The sequence below is a fragment of the Aphelocoma coerulescens genome, chromosome 9 (assembly GCF_041296385.1).
Source record: "Aphelocoma coerulescens isolate FSJ_1873_10779 chromosome 9, UR_Acoe_1.0, whole genome shotgun sequence".
Taxonomy (NCBI): Eukaryota; Metazoa; Chordata; class Aves; order Passeriformes; family Corvidae; genus Aphelocoma; species Aphelocoma coerulescens.
The window spans coordinates 19,652,467-19,658,801 of NC_091023.1; positions in this window are offsets into that span (position 1 = coordinate 19,652,467).

The window sequence follows — 6,335 nt, forward strand, 5'->3', positions numbered from 1 at the left end:
AGCTAAATGGAAGGGGATTAGGGTAAGAAAACTCCCTCTATTGACCACTGACATTGTTTATTACATAAAAGGTAATTGTTTGGAGAAGATTCCATCTCTTTTTGCTGCAGAAAATGTCTTGGTTTGCTGTTAACCCTTCTCCCATTACAGTGCAGCCACATTCGTACCACTGCTCACAGAAGCATAGGGAGCCTTGTGCATGATTGAGGGCAAGAACTTTGTAATGCACTACCTTTATCTGTCATATTTTGGTCTACAGCAGTAAATTTTTTATGCCTCTACTGACTACTCCCTGGAAATATGGTAAAGATGTGGCCTTTTATACAAAGATAAGGTACACAGAAATGATATCCACAGAAAATACGGTAATAGAAAAGAACAGGCTCAAACAACAATGAACAGCTCACAGTCAAATCCAAAAGCATTAGAAGATTTCAGGCTGTGTTGGTAGAGTACAAATCCATCTTGGATCAAATTATTCACCCATTTACTGTGGTCCCTCACTTGGCCTGGCAATTAGTTCAACTGTGGAATGCTACTTACGAGTACATTCACAATCCCCACATATTCTCTACAGCACAAATGGACTTTGGGAAGGAAGAACTGGATACAGACTACCCATTGTAAACAAAACAGCCACTACTTTCACAGAGGTGCTAAAGCCATGCCTGCAAATAAAACATAAAATAAAAAATTTCTGATTTCCTACTTGGTATTCTGGGCAATGTGAGGGAATTTACTTAACCTCTTCATGCCTCTGTTTTGTCATCTCTAAAACAAGGATCACACTACTGCCTTCCCAGGACTCACTGCTAGTTTTTGGCTCTGACAGGGCCATGAATTTTTCTGATCTATGTAACATACATGTGGAGCTTGGTAATTCTGTGCATTCCTGTAACATAATGCCCTCTTGTTAGGCCATGGATAAGGCTCATCTGTCAAGCAAAAACTTTTGTTAGCAAAATTCATTCAGCAAAACAACATCAACAAATAAGGAAAAACCAATCTTTAACACATTCTTGAGGAACTCACCTGCACAGACAGAAGGCAGAAATCAATGTCAGTGGATGGGCCTGATCTGCAGAAAGAGATTTTTCCATTCTGCTTAAGAAACAAAGAGAAGGAAAACCTATTTTTAGAATTACAATTTGAAATGCCTGTTGGAAAAATTATGAAAAGCAAAAGTATATTTCGCCCTGTTTTTCCTACCACTTCTGATTTATCATTGCATGACACAATTTTTACGACAACTTACAGTAAAATATTGAAATTAGTTTAATCCCTTAGGGATGTAAGCTACTTTTTACATGCATAAATAAACTGCTTTATGCTAAGCAGTGTTTTGGATATAATTAGCAGCCCCTGAGAACACAGTTGTCTATGACTGGCAATTTTGCAGTAACGATTCCCCTCCTGTCATATGGGTTTTAAACTGAAAGGTCATTTTGTATAATAATTGCTATGATTCTACCTCTCTTTCCCCTCAAAGTTAAAAACTTGAGTTAACTCATGGTGTCAGTAAGGGATAGGAACATGTTTTCTTGGAGGGTTTTGGAAAGGTACTATAACCTTGAGCTACACGAAAAGCTTTCAGAGGCAAAACTGCAGTTTTGTTTTTCAGAGTAAGTCCTTGGCTTTACTCCCAAATTCCTCAGAAAGCTGCTACGCATAGCATCAAACAAAAGGGTGATTTTTAACAAGTTTTGTGCTTGAGTCTGTAGAATTTGCTCACCTAACACACAAGGCTGCATTTTCCTTTGCATTTATCTGCTTTCACTCAGAGTAAGCAGGCCCTTAGTCACCCTTCAGCTGACCAGCATCAATGACAATAACAATACATTTTTATTTTTAGACCACTCAAATCTAAAGGCAAGTTAGCTCTGCACATGTATGCATGCATGCACAAATGTAAGTAATATGTGAACATTTCCGAAGGACAACAAGTCCTTTTGGAATAGTAATGAATAGAGAAATCATCTTGTGCCCTGCATGAGATAGGTGCATTTCAAAATTTTCCTGTATAGCTTCCATGAAAATTGGCCCCTAAGCAAGGGTGTGAGTCATTGATGAATGCAGCTCTGAGGCTTCACGCTGTGCAGCAAGAGCTGTAAAAGGCATTAGAGGAACAGAGGGGAGGAGGAGGAGAGAGAGAGAGGGTTAGGAGGTTATTAAATAAAATCTGGTAATGGTTTTACACGAACATTTTCTGAGCAGTGTTTGGAGAAGGCACACCCCGCCCCGCCGGGCAGCGCCTTTGCCGGGCGGGGCACGGAGGGGCTGCTCTGCCCCTCCACAAATCACTCCTGCCCGTACCAAAGGCATTGCTCTCACAGCTGCCCTCCCAGTGCTTGCTGACAACTCGGGTCCTACAAGTAAAATAAATTACCCTATGGCACATACTGGCTTATAGCAACTTTTCAAATGAATACTGCAGCAAAAGGATGGGGGTTTTGTCCTCTGCACCCATCTCCAGCACACAAAAGCCACTGTACTGTACCAGCAATACTGCAGCCTTTGCCAGCACAACTATGCAGAAAGCATAGACCAGGATAAAGAGAACAAATTTAAACTTCCTCAAACTTCAAAAGTATTTGATTTTGGCTCATGTTTGTCTTTTTTTTCCCCCCAAGATCAATATATTAAATTGCTGTTAATTTATATTATTTACTGGTTATGAATAGATTAAACATAACTGATAACACATCAGACCTAAATTACAAGCAATTCTCCTTTTTATGCAATTGTGCTTCTCCTACCCCAAGTCATGAGATCCAGCTTTCAATAAAGACATTGGGTTTTTAGTCAATACTTCACTCATTATCATGCCAGATCCTCCATCCTTCAGACTTCCTGCATGTCCTGATCTCACACTCACTTGTGTGGTCCCCTCAATCTCTCTTCCTATTTTTGCTTCTTCCATTGTGCCAGCAGCCTTAGTGCACCCATCTGAAAGAGAAGATACAGTGTGAGCCATTACATCCCATTATCAAACACCCTGCCACTTGTGAGTTCACATGGGAAATTGATTATAAACAATGATTAACTGACACCAACTGGCTATACTGGGTTAGTTATAAATAATCAAATAATCCCTTAAGTGAGTCTTTTTTCAGAGGATGTCTTAAATGTACAGTCAGGAAAAAATATTTTTCCGTATTTTATATAAAAAAGTATCATGTATTAGAAAGAAATCCATCACTGAAATCTTTATTTTCACACAGATAACAGTTTAAGGAGATTAAGCATAAACAAATGAAAATTATGTTTTTTAACAAGTACAAGAGGAGCTTTAAGTATTTTAAAGGCCAGAAACAGCAGGTTTTAATTTAAGTCTTTTGAACAAATGGGCACAGTAGTCTGCATAAGTGAAAATTCAACCCAAAAGGAATGTTAACAGGAAAACAGTTTGTCATGTTACAAGTACTTCTGTTCCTCTAGCACCTTTAAAAATAAGAGATATAATTTAAAAAATAAAACAAAACAACCTTCTGTGTATATATATATATGTATATAAGAACAGAAATTTTATATTCCCTTTTAACTGAGGAGTCGATAACTGACTGGTGCTATTTTCAAAAGACACCAACCAAACCCCCCTGCATCCACAGACACGCAGCACCATCTGGTGGATTAGCACGTCTGGCAAACAGTTCTGCATTTACTGAACACATTTCCACAGGCAGGAGAAGGGAGAAACCATACAAACAAAAGCATATCATGGAGATTTTTGTAGTCAGCGTCAGGCAAGAGATAGTGAGGGAGGTGGAATTTCCACGAAAATTGTGAAATACTCTTTACTCATGTAACACGCTATACTTTTCAGACACTAAGTATAAATCTGGATTCAAAAATATGTGAACACTTATGATGACAAAAATTCAAAAGTTTGGTATGTAATTTAACTAACTGCATTAAGATTGATTTAATTTGATTTCTTTCATGCACACACTAAGGCATATGTTTATAAAGTACCATTTTTTCACTGGAAGCCTTGCTTAGTGAACAGGACTGATTGCTCACCTAATAACAGTTCTCCAATAATTTGCTTTCTTCTTCTCAGGCACTATATGGTCTCATGTCCTTTCACACACAAGCTCTGCTTGGATAATACAAGATTATCAGGTGCTCATCACTGCAATGCCACAATGAATTACAGGTGTCAACTTAAAATCCCTGCAAGGCAAGTTGCATTTATTCTTCACATGCAGTGAGAAATAGGTGGTTCTATTTTGAGTAGGAAAGGAAGGGGTCCTTAATGTGTACACAGGGATGTGACATTGTAGTCTCTGCTGTCTTTCTAGTAGCTTGTAGTGTCTTTGGAATTCCACCTTTCCATTGAGCCAGGTCACCTCACCGCACTCTGCAATAGGTGGCTCTTGGCACGAGACCCCTGAGGGGGTCAAAAGGCCCAGTCCCCCACAGGCCACGTGCTCACCCAACACCATCCAAGCAGATGAGGCTCTCTCCTTGTCATCACACCTCTGCATCACCTCTACACCAATCCCTTTGTGCTCATCCCCATTTCTGGCACAGTGCTGCGAGCTGCTGGTCCTAAGATTTCATTTTGAAAAGCCACCTGTCTACACATGTCTGTCTTCTAGAAGTGTCCTCCACATATGCTAGAATCAGGAATACATATCTTAAGTCTGAATTTTCTGCCTACAGAAGTTTCCCTTCTTCTTAAAGGCCATATATCTCAGCTATCTTTCATCTTCCTGCAGATCATCTGCATCTTTGTCTTGCCCAAATTGGTAACGTAGGTCCAATAATCCCTTTGGAAGACACTAACTGTACTCAGCACATCATTCTCACAATGAGAGAAAGTGTACAGCAAGATCCAAACACAGGACACTGGCCATCACAACTTCATACATCCCAGAGGGCAAACAGGAAGGTGGCAGAAGGGTGCTTGCTGCCAATTACTGTCTCAAGACATGACGTTTTCCTTGATTCTTCAAAAATATTATTTAGCATTTCTTACAAGCATCCACACCCAACTGTGCCAGGTAAGACAAGAGGCAAAAAAGATCTTCCTCGTGACATCTATATTTTTTTCACAGGTAGCTTGAGGCACTGAACCCTGTACCATTCCTTTATTTTTAAGAAACTGTTGCCCTCATAAATTGTTGTTCCCTTTTCTTTCAATACTTTAAGAATAATGCAGGACTGTTCCCAGGGCATGATCAGTGAAATGACCAGCAATACTCTGTACAACACTGCAAGTCTCCCTTTTGGTGCGTCCTCATCAGGCCTGACTTTCACTGTCCTTCAGCAAACTTTTATTCTCTGAAAATATCCTATAATACATTTATAGATATGTAGCAAGACCAACGTCTTCTGCTGTGGTCAGTGTTGCTAGCCTGCCATGGGCCCATGTTTGTAACAAATCCCACTGCAAACTCCTTGCTCCTCCAAACCACCTCCCAAACATTTGTCAGTTTGCTGTTTGGCTCAGGCACCTTTGAATCATGCTTTGATTCATTCCTTTAATGTCTTTTCAGATGCTTTAGCCATACAATTGTCACCAACAGAGGGTTTCTGCATCAAGGCTACCCTTCCTTTTTAGGGACTTTTTCCAAGAGCATGTAGTGACAGGACAAGGAGGACTGGATTCAAACTAAAAGAGAGTAGGTTTAGATTAGATATTAGGAGGAAGTTCTTTTCTGTGAGGGTGGTGAGACACTGGCACAGGTTGCCCAGAGAAGCTGTGGCTGCCCCATCCCTGGAGGAGTTCAAGGCCAGGTTGGATGGGGCTCTGAGCAACCTGGGATAGTGGAAGGTGTCCCTGACCATGGCAGGGGTTGGAACCAGATGATCTTTAAAGTCCCTTCCAACCCAAACCATTCTATGACTCTATGATCCTTGCCAAGAGTGTTGTCTCTGTCTCCGTCTGTGAATGGTGGAACTCAGTGGCACAGGGTAATTTGCAACCCAGTAGAACAGATGGCTTCAAAAGGTGACGGGCAAGTTCACAAGGACGTTGCATTAGTGTTTATGGTCACCTGAAGGCAGCGTGGCTCAGGAAACCCACCTGTTGTGAAGACAATGCCAAAGGCGCCAGCCCCAGACCTATTTGGTGTCCCCAGCGGCAGATGAGCCGCCCCTCTACCGGCCCCAGTCCCGGTGCGGCCGTGGCTTGGGCCGGCTCTGGCAGCGGAGCCGCAGGGCTCTGAGGCGCTGCCAGCGGCTGTGGGGCTGACACCCGCTCTGTAGCACGGCCACGAACGGCACAGCCCCGTGCCGGCCCGGTGACCCGCAAAGCGCCGCGCCCACCCGGCAGCGGGACCGGGCCGGCCCAGCCCGCAGCCCTCGGCGGGGCCGCGCGGGAGGAGCGG